This window comes from Phodopus roborovskii, unplaced genomic scaffold (genome assembly GCF_943737965.1).
Source record: "Phodopus roborovskii unplaced genomic scaffold, PHOROB, whole genome shotgun sequence".
Lineage (NCBI taxonomy): Eukaryota > Metazoa > Chordata > Mammalia > Rodentia > Cricetidae > Phodopus > Phodopus roborovskii.
In genome coordinates, this window is record NW_026126576.1 from 6,236,027 (window position 1) to 6,254,960 (window position 18,934).

At 36.1% G+C, this 18,934-nt stretch overlaps 1 protein-coding gene across 1 annotated transcript in view; it reads right to left on the bottom strand.

Moving 5' to 3' along the window:
- Window positions 1-18,934, bottom strand: part of Cntn3 (contactin 3) — a 348,226-nt gene that overhangs the window by 306,199 nt on the left and 23,093 nt on the right. The gene's annotated exons all lie outside the window — the stretch shown is intronic.

An 18,934-nucleotide genomic window follows, 5' to 3' on the forward strand; every position in this document is an offset into this window, starting at 1 on the left:
TAACATGACATGTCTGTAGAATCACAACAATTAATGAAACCATGGTAGTAGGGGTAGTATTGCCAATAAGGGAAACAGATGATGTAATATATTAGATCCCAAATGTAAATACCCACACCCAAGCTGATTGCCTTGGACAAGAGTGTTATATTACTAACTCTCCTCATTGCTGTGATAGGAAAGCTGACTAAGGAAGGGTCTACAGTTGGAGAACATAGTCCATCATGGTAAAGAAATCTCATAGTAGCAGTAGCATGAGGTAGCTGGACATGTATCTGCTGCCAAGGAGCTGACCAGTGAATGGCCATGTCTAGCATGCTTTCTTCTGTTTATCTGATCATGGAGTCAAGTTAATGGAATGGTTTCTTCTCCTCAGTTCAGTGAAGTCAGTCTAGAAACTTTCTCAAAGACAGATCCAGGGATTTATATCTTATAAAATGTCAGAGTTTTTTCAAGCTATCAATCAATGTTAACTACTTCAGGCACCAAGATAATACCCTAGGTGCCAGGGGGCATGCCCCTTTTCATCAAACAGTATTACACATCCACATTCATATCAACACCTTTAAATCTCTATCGCAAATAATATATAAAAATCAATTCAAATGGAACAATATCAAAATGTTAAGAGTTCAACCTTCAGTAGAAAGCATTTGGTTAAATTATGTCCTTTAGTTAAATAATTTCTTAGATATTCCCCACTAAAGTAGTGACAATAAAAGAAAAAGATGAAATACCGAACTTTATCAAAAATAATAACTTTTGTGGGTATTACAATTTAAAAAAATTCATAACTAGAAAAAGATAAAATATTCTCAATTCATATATCTGTTAAAGAGTTTAATATATAGGCTACATAAACTATTTGAAGCAAGAAAAGCAAATGATGCAATTGAAATCTGAACAATAATCCAAAGAATATATGCAATTAGTCCAGAAACTCATTTAAGTTCAATACCATGACTTCTTTTATTTAGCATTCCATAACAATAACAACATATCTGACACTAATGAATTTTTAAAAGGTTTCTTCTGACTCACAATATTAGAGGTAATAATCTATCATCAGTTGTACCCTTATTTTGGTCCTACAACCTTTAAGATCATGTCTTTGGTCACCCAAAGATCTATCTCTAGTTTCCACCTCACGAAAAGTCTTCTATATCATAATCATGACAGACTAGAGGACAATCTTGATGACATGTGACCTCCCAAGTGTTTTTAACATCCAAACCAGAGCACTGAGCATTAGGGGAATTCACACAAGATCCATAGAGAGATTAATTCATTCCTGTAATAACAGTAAAGGAGCTTGAACAAATTATAATTCTCCCATATTTCTGACAAGGCAATGAACAAAGTAGACTTTGTTACTCAAAAATTAAAATTTAATATTACATGTGACTTTGCATTTCATCTTTATTCCCACTCTACAAAATGGAAAATAGAGGTTCACCCAAAACAAAAATTGTATGAAGTACTGGAAGTTGAAAGCAACCATGCTTATAAAAGAAAAGAAAGGAAGAAACCAGTTGTTTCTATCATCTGATAAGCATTAAACAAAATGAGGTGCATCAATTCACAAAGAGGTAAATATTAACTCATGCTGTAACTAGGCTAAAACTTGATAGCATTAACGGACATTGTGTTATGTGAAATTAACTTACAAGGACATCGATACAAAGTACATTGGACATTAGTAAGCCAGAGGAGAGAATGGGAAGTAGTTTCAAATTCATATTTTTTTTTTAATGTTCTGGAGTCAAAGAGTGAACAGGGATGAACAACAATTTGAATGCACTGAGGTAAACTTTTAACATGCTAAATTGTATCAATTGTATCTCAAAAGAAAACCTGCTTGTCACATTTTTGGTTTTGGCTTTTCAAAACAGGATTTCTCTGTGTAATAGCTCTAGCTGTCCTGGAACTTGTGTTATAGACCAGACTGCCCTTAAATTCGCAGGCTTCTGCTTCCTGAGTGCTGGGATCAAAGGATTGCACTACAACTGCCCAGACAATTATCACATTTTCAACAACTGAAATGTAACTTCTAAATCTGCTTCATACGATATTGTGAGTAAACCAACAGTACTTAAATACATCTCCAAACATTTGCCATTTTCTAGAAGAAATCATGCTTTTCTCCCAAATATACTACGCACACTCATGCACACGCACACACTCAGAGAGAGAGAGTGTGTAGTAGTAGTAGTACTAGTAGTAGTATAATTATGATTGACAGCAGCCATCTTCAGAACCAGGTATAACAAAGCTGGCCCTAACCACAAGCTCCAAATTGGAAATTCTTAGGAAACCATCTAGGGTTATGGCTCCAGCCAAGCCTCTGCTGAAGAATCAACATTACCTCTCATGAACTTGGTCACCACTACTAGTAAGCACTACTTCTTCAGCCTATAGAGAAGAAACTGCTTATTGCAAGGGAGTGGAAAACAGACTTTCCTGCAAACAATTAATACATTGATATTTAATTATGATTTATAGGGCCACAATTTATTCTATCCTGAACACACACACACACACACACACACACACACACACACACACCTTCAAATTACATAATGTCTCTTTTCGTTTAGGGGAAGGAAAGATTCCCTTCCCATTTTGCCCGCCACCACTCAACACTCAACCTCCTCCATTTTTCACAGTCATGTATTATATCAAGACTTTCTACGTGACCTCTTTGCCCATCATCACTACACAACTACCCACCATCCCGGCTCAAAAGATTTCTTGGAAATCAGTATCTTTTATTTTTGCAGGTGTAGGCCTGGGCAGGTGGAATCTTGGGAGATTGGCCACTCAAGTCTCCAGTATGCAACTTACATCTACCACATGACCTTCCCACCACGTCATATGCTCCCACTCTGTGAGCCTCTCCCACACCACTCCTTCCTTTTATAATGTCAACAGCTCTTCTTGTGCTTCCTGGTGCTATAACCAGAATGCCCAGTTAAAACTGAGCAACAAAAACATGTTCCCCACGCAAATTTTTAAGCAGGGAAAACTTACTCTCAATACAGCCACAAGCAAAGAGGAAACACTGATAAATCAGTAAGAAGTGACATTACTTTAATCATTTACATGCACACCCAAAGAGAAGAACACTTTTCATATGGCTCAGATAAATTCAGGAAGATTAAACACTATTCTCTCAAGAATTCCCTTAAATTATATCCATTCTTCAGAAAGGTTTCTCTGTTTCTCAAATTTTAATTATAAGCTTACACTAAGTTAAAAAAAAAAAAAAAGAAGAAGAAGAGAAAATTCTCTAAGGTATTACTGTGGGCTCTTCTACTATACAGAATTTGTTTAAATATTCCTTCATACCTTTGTTGGTAATTGTGCCTGCTTTTACAGAATAAACCAAAATAATACTTTAACCCTACTTCTCTACTACAGACAAACTGGGTTTAATTTTTATTTAGATTCACATATAAAATATTAGCTTATTTTTTTCTGATATTATCCACCAAAACCAGTAGCAGCTGAGAGATCAATTCTAGCCATCCAAAGAAGGGATGGCATGAATTCCCAAGCACTCTTTTTTTATTTGATTAATTCCTTGGGAATTTTATATGCATTTTGATCATTTTAACCTTCCCAGATCCATCCCCACTTCCCTTCCAACCCATCATTGTTTCTTTTTATTTTTCTCCCCATGACATCCAATTTGTGCTGCCCAAATATCCTTGGATGTGTGGCTCTACACTGGAGTATTGCCGACTTATGAGGGCTATAGTCTTAGAGATAACTGATCTAAGGGTTGTTCTAATAAAATCTCCCAGAGTTTACAGAGTCTGACCTTCCTTCAAGAAGGAAAAGGGCATTATTCCCTCCCTAGGAGTGAGAACACCACCACAAAGCCATAAGGACCTAAGTTTAGGGAAAATGCCATACAGGGAGTGATGCCAACGATGCTTTAGATGAATAGATAACTATTCCTACACAGAATCAAATGCTTTCATGCACTATAAAAATGAAGAAATGGTACCCTAAAACAGGTCATTAGCCCAAATGAAATCAGCAGTCCCTGTTGATTTCTGACTGCTCAAACTTCTCAAATGATTATATTAAAATACATCTGGCTTCATTCTTCAAGTGGCTACACAGTATTACTTATTCTATTATATATTGTAAGAATAGCTAGGGGAGAAAAGAATTATAGTACATGTGTGTTACAGAAATGACCTCAAACCCAAGTAGCATAGCTCTCTCTCATTTAACCAATGCATATTTCATCTTTACTACCATACGAGATCTCCAGTTATTCTAAATTATTCATGATCACTCCTTCCCTGTAATACCCATATGTTCTCACCCATCCCAAAGGAAAAGAAAAGGGGGGCATTTCCATTCTTGATTGGGAGCTCTTATGTTTTCTCTCTCCTCTTTTGAAGAAAAGAATATTGAATGGCACAAAAATTAATCACCACAATATGGGCAACAGCTAAAGTGTGGCTCACATTAATTTTAGCTAAACATCCCATCCTGAACTAATGATGTGTGTTACTGGCAGAAACCCATGTACAGGTATTTCAATATTAATTACACTACTGAAACATGAGCAGTGAGCAGCATCATGAAGCATGCCTGGTATAAGCCAGTCATGTCATATATATTTATTAAATGAACAAATAAATATATAACAGATGGCAATTTCATTTTAAAATTTAAAGAGAGATATACTTAGTTTTAAAATATTCTGTATTTTCATCTGATTAGATTTTAGTCAACCTTTGCCAATTTTCAAATGAAACTCAGAAGACATTAATTTCCTTTCAATGTGAAATTAAATGTTAGTTCTTAAATTTTACTAAAGAAAAACCTTTACTAAAGAAAATATCTTTACACTTACATATCACATCTTTATCCGGCAAGTTATCAACACACAGAGTTACCAACTCAGTAACTTATCAACTTCTTAACCAGGGTCTAGTTATAAAATGTAAAAGAAATTTTTGAAGTCATGAAACACCATAGACTATCATGAATTTATCAACATATTACCAAATGCAATATTCCAAGATTTCTCCTTGTGTGATTCCAGTTCCAAAATAATTCAAATTTCAAGCACTGAAAGGGATACTCATCTTTGTGTATATCAAGTTCTGGGAGATCCTGATAGTTCAGCTCCTGTTAAGTGAGACAGAAGGCTTTTGTCCACTGAGATGTATATGGACTCCTGATCTCTGTAAGTCCACTTTGTAAGATCAGGTATAAGTTCATTCATTACTTCCCTACATACACGGGGGGGGGGGATGAGGGAGGGAGGGAAAAAGAGGGAGGGAGAGAGAGAAAGCCCCATCACACAAGTAGGAACCATTAACATATACTTGGATGAAGTTATATTTCTAGAAAGTCCATGTGGTATCTAGAATCACATGACTCATTAAGAGTCTTTGTATTCTGGAAATGACAGGGCAAATTCTTGGGTTTTCAAACACTACCAGTAAACACATAAAATATCCCCCATGTTAAGCAGAATCAAATGATGTAATACATAACCTTTATTAGTAACTTGTTTGAGATCAGGCATAAAAAATATAGACTAATCAACTAATCTTAAAAAGATATTTGGACTATGGATACTTGATTCATAACATATATCCAAGCATATTAATAACTACACAGGAAAAATAAAAAATACAAAGAACAAGACGCTTGCTACAGTAAAGATACAGGCATTACCAGAGTGAATAAAAGGAAGTAACTGTGTGCCTTTAATGATAAATATACTTCAAACATGGGTGAAGAAAAGTTGACAAAATACAGGTGAAACAATTACCTATACAAAACTCCAATATGAACTACTATCAGACAAAGTAGGCTTTGACGTAAGAACTAAAACATTAAAAGGGTATTCCATAGTTATAAAAAGACTATGTCTCTAGAGGGAAAAAAATTTTCCTAAATCTATAGGCACCTGACAACAGAGCTTCAAAAACAGGAAGAATAAACTGACAGATCTGAAGCTTAACAGTTGTTGCCCAGTGAGATCCCATAAACCAGCATATATACATATTGTTGTTATAAAATATTACATGTATGTATATATACATATACATACTATACATATATGCCAGATGTAAATTCTTATGAAGAATGGAATTGCTGTGCATCTTTTTAATTTTATGAAATCCTATTTACTATTTTTTTTGCTATCATCCTGAGATATTCTAGTTCCATTTGTAAAATTATTGCCAATGAGCAGATTCTCAAGTGCTTTCCTCTTGTTTTAAAGTTCCATGTTTTACTCTAAACCAGTCATTCTCAACCTTCCTAATGCTGTGACCCTTTAATATATGACCCTTCCTCATGCTGTGGTGACCCTAACCATAAAAATTACCTTCATTGCTACTTCATGTCTGTAATCTCACTACTGTTATGCATCATAACATTAAATATCTGTGTTTTCTGATGGTCTCAAGTGACCCCTATGAAAGAGTCATTTGACTCCCAAGGGGATGTGACCCACATGTTAAGAACCACTACTTTAAGGCATATACTACTACTGGGTATATATCCATAAAGATTAAGGTCAGCATATAGCAGAAATGTTCACAAACTATTCACAAGTGTCAAATGTTGAAATAAAACAAAATTCCCACCAATATGGGGACAGAAAAAGAACATACGCTATGCATACACAATGACAATTTGTTTAACCAAAAAGAAGAAATGATACTGTTGGTTTGTAAAGAGACAGGTGCACGCTGTCAAGCAGTGAGTTAAAGGGGTAGAGAACACAAAAGAAAAGGAGGCCTAATAGATATGCAGAAAGGCAACACGAGAGGGAGAAGGAACAAGGATAACAGGGGGAGTGCATGTAATCTAAGTCATCATATGTGCAAATATCATAGTAAAACCCATTACGTCCACAACTAACACATGCTACTGGAAAATAGAACAAGTTGTAAAGAAGGAAACAATCAAGACTATGTCTTCTGACAATAAATGTAATGATTTAGAAATTAATAACCGAGGCAGGAGAATCAAAGGTTCAACATGAGGCCCTATGCTATAAACTAAAATATTTAAAATACTGTGACAAATAATACATGCTCTTTCTAATATTTGCAAGTTCAAGTTCATCATTTGCATTAGGAAATAAAACAGTTTACTACTACTAAATATCTCAAGGAATGTAAAAGAAATAAAAGATTAAAATATATTGAAAATCTGACATGTAAGTTGCATGTTACACAAAACTCATTTTTAGATTTGATGTAGATGCACGTTTTAACTGTACATGCATGATTGTTTTGCCTGAATGTATGCTTATGTACTACATACCCATGGATACTAGTAGAAGAAGCATAATACCCTAGAGTTGGAGTGATGGATGATGGTGAGCCATCAACGAGTGCCAGGAACTGAACCCCGGTCCTCTGTAAGACTGACAAGAGCTCTAACTACTGAGCAATATCTCCATGCAACAGGAAACAATTTTAAACTCCAAGGCTTTAATTAAATATAAGGCAGAAAAGGTTAAAGCCAGAAATTTAGGTGCCAAAATTTATAGAAATTAAACTCAAATATGGATAAGTATATTTTTAAAAGAGCATATCCATTATTTGTTAATTATGTGTCTGTGTGTGGACATCAAGATTGTGTGTGTGTGTGTGTGTGTGTGTGTGTGTGTGTGTGTGTGTTTGTGTGTGTCTGTACAGGTTATAGTATCTGTAGAGGCCATAAGAAGTCATCAGATCCACTAGAAAAAAAAATGGTTCAGGGCCCAAACGCAGGTCCTCTGCAAGAGTAGGAGTGCTATTAACCACTGAGGCATCAACTCCCTTAATTTTTTTATAGTAAAGAACAGGAAGATCCAGAGTGAATTAATTGTTTTTCTTTTAATATGGTTGTAAGGCTAAAAGGCCACAGGCAATACTTCTCACTCAATAGCAGGGAAAAAAGGCCAACATCATAAGAGATCAGGCAAGCATTAAGACGAAAAAAGTGAGAGAAAAATTATACCAATAGCTTCAGTAAAATTGATGTAAATGACAAGCCATTTCAAAACACAGATCACCACACTTGTTGGTGAGCAAAAGAGAAAATCAAAATAAACCCAGACCAATTACAGAAATTGAATTACAAATCAAAACTGTCTCACTGAAGAAAGCTTCAGGCTAGATGACTTTATGGGTGATTGAGCATTAGGAAGTAACAGAAAAACTATTAAAAACATAGAGGGAGGAAAAAGCTCCCTGGCTCACTTTAAGATACCAGTATTAGTGCAAACCAAAAATTCTAACAAACAATATAAGAAAAAAAATCATAAGTCAATATTTTCTGGCAAAGTAAATTTCATGTTCCTTTAGGTCCCCAAAAGTAGCAGAAAAGTAAAAATGAAATCAGCAAATCAATCATTGATGTTTTAATGTGAAGTGTGGTTCAGAATACAAGACTGATTAAACATTTAAAGTACTGATGAAGGGTATTGTATAGCATAATAACAAAAATCAAGAAGAAGCACCTAGCTATCTTCAACACATAGAAAAATAACAAAATCTGTCAGCAAAGTGCTAGAGAATTAAATTGCCTAGGACAGTAAATACTTCCAAGAAAACCCCAAAGCTAGCATCATTTTTAGTGTTGAAAAATCAAACCTCTTAGATCACCATCATGAAGATGAGATTGTTCACCCTCCTCTGTTCTCATTACTACTGTAACAAAAGTCTAGACAGTGTACAAAAGCGAGCTAAGATAGCACAAGGCATTCAGAGGAGAGAAAAGAAAAACCTGTAAATTTTCACAGACAAAATGTTTGGGGATTTGAAAATCTCATAAAATCTACAAAAGAAAAATGCTACTTAAATGATAAGTGAATGTTATAAGGCCTCATCCTCCCTAGGAAGCAGAAAGGGAATGGGATGGGGGTTGGGGGCAGGAATGGGGGAGGACAGGAGGGTGAATGAACTAGGGTTGGTATGTAAAACAAGCTTGTTTCTAATTTAAATTTAAAACAATTATCAAACATAATAGCTATGCTGAAGAATACAGGGTCACTAACACACACACACACACACACACAGAGAGAGAGAGAGAGAGAGAGAAAGAGAGAGAGAGAGAAAAGAATCACTTGAGGTTTTGGACATAGCAATGAAAATTGGAAAATAAGAGCTTATAACATTCTATACAAAATAGTATATAATGTGTGTAGAGGTCATGAATTTGGGAGGGAGTGCAGGAGATGTGGGAGGAGTTGAAGATGGGGGAGGAAGGGATAAAATGATATAAAAATACATTATTGGTGTATGAATTTTTCAAAAAAATTTAAAAATTTTCTAAAAACAAAAAGAGTTTTAAACCAGATGATAGAATGTAAAAACATCAAAGATTCAGGGATAAGCCCAAAAAAAAAAAAAAAATGTCAGAAGCAGGTCAATGTAACCTGGGCCGTTCCTCAGTTAAGTTTTTCTCCTTCCCATGTGAATATAGGTTATATCAATCTAAGCATCACAGTCCTACAGCAGAAGCCAACTGCATTACAAACAACACAATTCAAGATAGTGGCAGATGCACTGAAAGACATCATATTCTTAGAAAATGTTCTTTCAGATAGATTTGCCTATAGAAATTTTCCCTAAATATTTAAGCAGGTACTTTGATGAGATGCTTCTACACTTCACAATTATGAATGGTATAAAAGACAAAAAACCAACTTTTATTTTCTTAATTAAGTTTTATTTCAATTTAACCCAATTTTATTTTGCTTACCAATCCAAGTTCCCTCTCCCTCCCATCTTCACATACTCCCCACGAACCCCCCATCCCACCCACCATCCACTCCTTAGAGAGGGTGGGGAAATCATCAAAGTCTGTCACATCTTTGGGGGCAGAGCCAAGGCTCTCCCCCCATGTATCCAGGCTGAGAGAGTATCCCTCCATAGGGAATTGGCTCCCATAGTCCATTTGTGTACTAGGGATAAATACTGGTTCCACTGCTAGAGGCCCCATAGACCACCCAAGAACCCCAACTGACACCCATGTTCAGGTGGCCTGGCTTGGTCTTATACTGGTTCCTCAGCTGTCAGACTGGGGTCCATCCATGAGTCAAAACAAAATTTTAAAGAACATATTTAGAAACCCTTAAAATAACACATTTCAATCTGCAACAACTAAAATTATATGGAATTGCATAAAGATAAAAGAAATGAAATAAAGAGTTCAGGAATAAACCCCTTCATACAAGTCTTTTATTTTCAGTCAAGTAATAAATAAATTAATGTAAAGATAAAAAGTCTTCTTTGTAACTGGTACTGAAAAATAAGTCTATCCTAAAACAATTATCCTCAACCCATGTGATCCACACATAAGCATTTCCATGGCATAGATCATAGACTTAAGCATAAAATATTAAACTATAAAACCTTCAGAATAATCACTGAAGAATAATTTCAAGATCATAAAATGCAAAGCAAAACTATTATTTCAAAATTTAATGATAAATTAATATTTGTCCAAATTTAAAAGTTGTATTCCTAACAATATTGTGCAAAATTGACAGACAAGTCAGAGCACTGGAAAAAGTAGTCTCACTGTCCTTTTAATGCTGGTCATAAAATTAAATGATGAAAACATAGCCAGCAAAATGGGCAGCAGACTTGAACAAACTCTTCCCCAAAGAAGATAGATACATGATAGATTAGCAGGGGAAAAGATGTTTAACACCATTAGTCATGCAAATTAAGAAGGAAAATGCACTTTCTCACTTGGAATGGCTAAAAGAGAAAAGACTGATAAATGCTGGTGACAGTCCTGAAGCCCCAAACATTGTGCATGGGAACACTAAACTGTACAACCACAGTGGATACCTACCAATGGTGTATGAGGATGTATGTACATGCACAAACATGTAGGAGAGAGGGCAAGAAGAGACCCAGAACACACAAATCTTATACATAGGCAATTTGTTCAGATAAATAAAAACAAGTAAATTAAATATTTGCTGCAAAGATATTTAAAAAATGTTCATTTATAAAAGTTCATTTGGTCTAGTGACTTCTAAGATCATACAGGTAACTGAAGACAGGAGAAGACTGATGTACTTAAAAGATTTGCTGTTTTCCATGATGACACCAACAGCAACAGAGGCAGTACCAGAGCTGGTCTGAAGGCAGAAGGCAGAAGATATAGTCTCCATCTGAGTTTCCCCAGAAAAGGGCAAGGTAGACCCTAGGAAGGACCTTAAGAATGACACTTCAACACTTCTGGACAAAGTCTTGTGCTCTAGAGCTCAGAAACTTTCCCTGATTGACTGGCAATGCCTTTCAAGGATCTGCTCCAGTGAAAGACTAGCTTTGTGTCTGAGAGTTAGAAAAGCAGTGGTTAGAAGTACTGCTTCTAACTCACAGGTTAGTTTATACAACTAAAGCCCATTCTTTAAAATGTTGCCCCAAAGACAATTACAGAATCCAAGAAAGCTTAGAACAATAGAAATCCAAGTATGAAACAAACCAAATGGGAATCACAAGAGAAGGGGTAATCAGTCACCTTTGTGTCTTCCAGATAGACACAGATACTGACAAGGGTTGCAAAAGAATTCTGTCCACTCATTCTCACAGTCAAAAGTCCCGTAAAAATACTAAGTTAGTAGTTACAATATATAAACAGAGCACTGGTGCAGACCCATATAGACCATTATTACTTTTTCATTTGTCTGTGAGCTCGTACATACCTTGCTTAGTGGATTCAGAGGCCCTTGGTCCCCTGGTATCCTCCTTTCTCTGTGGCTCTTACACTATTTCTTATTCCTCTTCCTGGGGATTCCCTGAGCTCTGAGTTGGGGGAATTTGATGAAAACCTCCAGTTTAGTCACTAAATTTAATTTCTAGCTATAGGTCTCTACATTTGTCTGCTGCAGGAGGAAGCTTCTTTAATGATGCCTTATAATGCACTAATATATGAGTATTGCAGAAAATCATTAGGACTAATTTTATTGATACTCTTCTATATAATTATTATTAAAACAGAGTGTTGGCTTTTGCCCTAGGTCTCTGGGATATTTAGTGTCTGGTTCTTGTTCTCCCAAGCAGCATCAGGAATTTGTCAATTACCCCAATAGATACAAACTGATAGAATAGATGTGAAAACAGGATCTATTCTTTTGCTGCATTCAGAAATACACCTCAGCATCAAGGTCAAGTGTTGTTAAAAAATATTGTATGCAAAGGGACCTCAGAAGCAATGTGCTGTAGTCTTTTAATAACTAACAAAATGGACTATAAACCAAAACTAATCAAAAGAGATAGTTAGGATATTACATACATGTTAAAGTAAATATCCAACAAAGACAAGGTCACTCAAGTGTGTAAAGGAATCACTGAAATAGTTTAAATCACATATTGACCCTCGCACATTTATAGTGGGAAACTTTAATACCCAACTCTCATGTACAGAAAGATCTTCCAAGACAGATCATCCAAGGCAACAGCTAAACAGAGAAAATACTGGAGCAACAGATATTTACAGAACATTTCACCCAAACAAAAAAGAATGTTCTTTCCTCTCTGTACCTCATGGGTCTTTTTACAAAACTGACCATACTCAGACAAAAAGCAAGTCTCAACAAAAACAAGAAAACTGAAATAACTCCCTGCATCCTATCAATCCACCATGGATAAAAGTTAAATATATCAACAACTGAAACAACAGGAAGCTTACAAATTCAGAGAAACTAAACAAATCTCTGCTGAATGAAAAATGGGTCAATACAGGAATAAAACAAAAAATTAAAGACTTTCCAGGATTCAATTAAATTAATAAACAGCATAAATAAACTTATGGAAAACAATGGAAGCGGTTCTAAGAGGAAAGTTCATAGAATTAAGTGCCTACATAAAATAATTGGAGAGAACTCATGCTAGATAAAATGAAATCAATAAAACAAAAAGAAGTAAGCACACTCAAAACAAGTAGATAGCAAGAAATAATCAAACTGAAGACTGAAATTAATAAAATATAAGCAAAGAAAGCAATATTAAAAAATCAAGGAAACAAAGACTTATTTGGGAAAACCTTTAAACTGAAAAGCAGAGAGAGAATATCCAAATTTGCAAAATTAGAAAAGGAAAGAGGGACATAATAACAAACATCTAGGAAATTGAGAAATCGTGAGCTCATACTTTTAAAAATCTGTGTTGCACAAAATTTGGAAATCTAAAAGAAATGGATAATTTTCTTAATAAGTAGAACTTACCAAAGTTAAATCAAAGTGAGATAAATAATTTAAATAAATCTAAAACTTCTATTGAAATGGGATCATTTGTTAAAAGTCTCCCAACAAAAACAAACAAACAAAACTAACAAACAAACAAACAAGGCTAGATAGCTTAAGTCAAGAATTAATCTTTCAAATTATAGTCAACAACAATACCCCTTAAATTACTCAATGAAATATTAACAGAATGAGAATTGCCCTACTAATTTTGTGAGGTTATAGTTGCCCTGATACCCAAACCACACAAACATTCAACAAAGAAAGAGACAAACCAAATTCCCTTATGAACATTGGTGAATTATCAGTATTTTGAAAAAAAAATGCTTGCAAACCAAATCCAAGAATATGTCAAAAAGTTCATCCACCATGATCAAATATGCTTCATCCCAGAGATGCAGGGATGGTTCAATATACAAAAATCAATAAATGTAATCCATCATATAAACAAGCACAGCAAAATAATCATCTCATTAGATACACAAGAAGCCTTTGGGAAAATCTAACACTTCTTCATGATAGTAGTCTTTGAGTGTTCAGTGATACAAAGGACATACCAAAACATACTAAAAGCAAATTACAGTAAGCCAATAGCCATTATTAAATTAAATGGAAGGGAAATGTAAAGAAATTTCACTAAAATCAGGAACAAGACAAGGCTTTCCACTCTCTCCATATCTATTCAAGGAGATTAGGGGAATATAAATTGTAAAGAAAGTAGTCAAAGTACAACAAAATATCTGGATAAAAGATTAACCCAAGCAAATCATTAGACCCCCCCCAACATACAAATAAAAAAAACATTAAAAAGAATAAATAAAAAACCACCTCAGAAACAAAGTAGGGAGATAATTCCTTTCACAAAAGCTTCAAATAATATACTGTCTTAGGGATTCTATTGCAGTGATAAAACAGCTGACCTGAACAAGAGGGAGCTCATGGACTCCAATCTGATAGCTGGATTAAAGTAGTCCCTCCATATGTGGGAGATAGTTGTGAAGCTTGAACTATCTAAGGTGTCCCTGGCAGTAGTACCAGGATCTATCCTTGGTGCATGAGCTAGCTTGTTGGAGCCCATTCCCCATAATGGGAAGCCATGCTTAGCCTCAACACACGGGAGAGGGACTTGGTCCTGCCCCAAGTTTATGTGCCAAACTTTGATGAGTCCTCATGGGAGCCCTTACCCATTCAGAGGAATGGATGGGGGATGGGCTGGGAGGACTGGAATGGGGAGTAGGAGGAGTGGGTGTGGTGATATTTTGTTTACGATCTAACAAAGTTTGCCTGAAGTTCAGAGTGCAATACTAGCCGCAGCCATAGAGGCCAGGCAGTGGTGACCACACCTTTAATCCCAGCACTCAGAAGACAGAGACAGAGGGGTCTCTGTGATTAAAGGCCACCATGGTATACATGACAGTGAATCCGAGCTCACATGTTTAATCCCAGCACTAGGGAGGTGGAGACAGGAGGGATATGGCTGGGTGGAGATAGGAATATAAGGCAGGAGAAGAAGGGAACATATAACAGTCTCAGTGAGTCTGAGCAACAGCGCAGTGGAGAGCGGAGAGAGTGGAGTTTGAGTTTCCATGGTTTACTCCTTCAGTCTGGGCATTGGTAACTAAATCTCTAGGGCTGGCCACTTTGCTTACCTGATCGTAAGCTTGAACTCCAATATCTGTCTCTGGAGTTTTTATTATTTGTGCTACAGAGGGGTGGGATAGAGAACTGTGCTTGGAATGTAAAACACAATTAAAAAAAAATAATTTAAAAATGATTTCATGAAGTTTGCAGGCAAGTGGATGAAAGTAGAAAAAACAAAAACCAAACAACAAAAAAAAAAAAAAAAAAAAAAAAAAAAAAAAAAGGAACATCCTAAATGAGGTAACCACAGACCCAAAAGATAAATAAAGTAATAGTCACTTATGAATAGATATTAACTTTTAAGTGAATGGTAATCAAGCTACAATCTGTAAGCCCAGAGAGGTTAGGTAAAGAGGAGGGTATGGTGTATCCATTGATTTCCCTGTGAGGGGCAGATAGAATAGATATTTTTGGCCTGACTAGAAACAGATAGGGACAGGAATAGAGGTCTGGGGGATCAGGTGTCCAGGAGGGAGAGTACAGAAAGATACACTGGAATTGGGTGACTGGGGTTCGCTTTGGGGATTAGTGTGGAAACCTAATGCAGGGTAAACATCTAGATTCTGTGAAGGTAATCCTAATGAGGACTTCTAGTAATGGGTGAAATGGGAGTCTCAGCTGGTCATCTCTTGTAGCCAGACTTCCAGTACCAGGACCAGATTGCAATCAGCTGAGTTGTTGTTGACATTGTTTCCCATGGAAATGCCCAAACAACCCAGAATGCTCCTGGCTACTAACATTGGGGCCCCATTGCTGAGGAAAACACCCACACAATTCATTGAACATGGATTAGTTGAGCAGGTGCTAATGTGGCTTCACTCCTAAGTTGGTGAGGGAAGATACACTGCAGGCAACTAAAAAAGAAATGTGGACGCTATCCCAGCCACAAAACCTTTGACCTACAATAAGCCCTTCCTGCAAAATATGCTAGGGCAATGGTGGAACAGAAGTCCTGGGAGTAACCAACTGATGATGTCTGATTTATATTTTACCATTTCAAATAAGCAAACTGTGTATTTAAATGTCAGATAAATACAGATAAATGAGGATTTTTTTCCTGCCCATCTAAAACAGCTTTTTTAGTTGTCAAAATGAGCTATGGCAGAACAAATGAGAAGTGTATTCTATTCTGTTTCACCTTTCCAAAGAGGCACAGTATGAAATTCTTTTCTTGTAACTTCCTTGTTAAAATTACAATATATCAAGTAGAATACAAGCCATTGGGATAGTGGTGAGATGATTGTCTTGGCATTCAGACTTCATTTCCTCAAAGATTTCCCAGGTTATGACAAGTTGCAAGATGTTTTCTAACTAGAAAAGGAAACAAAATATCCTTATCTTGCCAGACCAGGAGGAGACAGCAAGCAAAGTGGGTGTGTAGCCTTGGGCAATGTTTTTTTTTTTCTTTTTACTCTACAAAAGCCAGATATGAGACAAGTATTTATCAAACTTCTGCAGTGACAGAGGAAGTTTCCAACTGAACATGGAAGGGCAATTTAGTGAAGAATGTGCAAAACCAAAAAGGAGTAATAAAGTAAGAGTAAATGGGGAGTGTTAATTTATACACATATGCATGTACATTACTAATATTTACTTAAATATATGTTCACATGTGTGCATTCAGATAATATCTTACCTGGATAGACTACTCAAAACAGCTCCTTAGGCTTGCAGAACTAAAATGTCTTCTGTCTTAAACTTGTATTGGTCATGGGTAACTTATTAAGCAGTATGAAGCCAAACTTGTTAAGAAAATGCATCAAGTAACTGATTAATACAGAATTCCTGTGACAGCAAGTTATTAGACTTAGCAGGTTACATCCCTGCTATAGTATTGGCTAGTTTTGAGATAGTAGTTCAATCTTCTCTTCTCTAAGCCTGGCTTCTCTTCTGACCAGAATAAGTCAGGATCCTTATCTCTTGGCGTGGGTATGGAGTTCAATGAATTCAGTTGAAATGGTGCCTGTTAAACATTGCATTTACCAAATATGTCAACAAATAGTATCTTATATATGAATGTAGAAAGCAAAACACTTCATTGAATACTATCCTAGGCAAATTAAAAATAAAAGGTGGGGTGGGGTGGGGGAAAGCTTTCTTTCCTTAAGTAATTTTAAGTATAATTAGGAAGGGCCTGTGGCTGCTGTTTACTAGACTAGCATACAGCCTGCCCTACCACTATATAGATCAACTGCACCCAGGTAGCTGCTTTGTAGTATTGGGACTCAAATGGAGACATTCCAATGTCCCCTCCTATCCCAAATATCTCAGGACAGACTGCAAAAAGATAAGGATGATACAAAGAAAACCCAATTTTGTATCATATCAGGGCCCACCTACCTGTCTGTATATAACATGGTCTCCTGGTTTTCATTCTCATTTAGATGTTGATCATCATCATGGACACTTTAGTGCTTTTTGTTAATAATTTGGAATCAGATGTGACTTGTGTCTCCTGGAAGCAGAAATCTGAAAAATACTGCATCCTTTGCTGCTGGGTTCACTTTTCACACCTTCTCAATAATGGGGACTTCCTTTTCAACATGTGTCTCTGAGTAACTAGAGTGGGCAGTTTTCACCAGCCACATGAACTATGTAGCATGGCCAAAACCCAGCTTTCATCATATTAAGCTACTGCTATGCTGAAGAGTTCACCTTGCCTGATTGACAGTTGAACAAAGTGAACAGAAATGACTAAGATCTGAAGCTATCCAATGACCACTGTTAAATTCCATGATGTTACCATATCCAGTGGCACTCATCCTAGATTCCGCAATGAAGAGGGCCAGAGCAGATCAGAGAGTTGTCATTTGTTACCAGACACATATATTCTAAGATAGGAGTAGACTGTACATATGTAGAAGTATCAACACACATAAATATAATGCAGATGCTAAATCACTACAGGGCACTTAAGCAGATAAGAGCTCAAAGAGCAAGCTTTAGGTATAGATTAGTAATTGGAAAGAAGACAGATGATTGAGGACCTGACCCAGCTGAAGGTTTGCAGGGAGAAGAAAATGCAGTGCAGAGATGCCTGAGTGGTGGTCAGATGAAAGGTTCTTGAAGTTCCCTGCCTTTGGAAACATACAAGAACATTCCAGATAAGGGCAGGCATATTCAGAGTGATATTGCCACATACAACAGGGGCAATTTTATTGAACAATTCATTAGCCTGAATCAGTCTCTTTACAGGGTGCAGATTATGAAGACTGGATGTCTTGAAACACAATTTCCTTGTAGCTTTCAAGTGAGATGTTCTATACGGGGATAAATCTATAATTTTAGAGCTCACAGATATTTACACAGAATTAAAATAAGAGGATGCAATCCCCACGTCAATCAAAGGAAGATCAAATTGGCAATACTCTGATGTCATTAGGAGTTGCCCAGTATTTCAGAAAAATGTTTAACCCATGGTGAATTTACCTGCAATAGGAATCTGAGCTTAATTACAATGAAATGCAAAGGCCTCATAATCCAATAAATTGCTTCTGGGAAAGTAGTAGCTAACTACTCAAAGCTGAGTAGACTATGCTACTAATTATTTTTGTTATATTTTACCTATATAATTTCTATTGCTTCATTTTGGCTGTTTTGAAACAAAAAAGCATTAATTATTTTATTTATTTCAAGTACTACTCTGTACATATGTGTGTATGGATATATACATATATATGTATATATCCATATATATGTGTGTGCATATATGTGTGTTACAATATTGTAATAAATATATGGAATTTGAAGACCTCTAAATCTAAGAGCAGGGTAAAGTAAAATGCTTTTATTGAGATGTGGAAAATCTTGAATGCTAGGTTAACAGCTTTTTTCCTCCCCCTTCTTCACTTACTCTCTAAACAGCAGGAAGCTATTACGGTTTAGCAATGAGGAAATACTGTAAAGATAGCTGTGTTCTATGATAATTCATCCAGGACCACCTAGGGTGAATGAGGAAAGGAGAAGCATGGTTGGCACCTGCTATGGTCATTATAATGTGTGGGAGAAAAGTGATGACAGGTGACAAGCCATGTCTCAGGATTAATGTGAGGA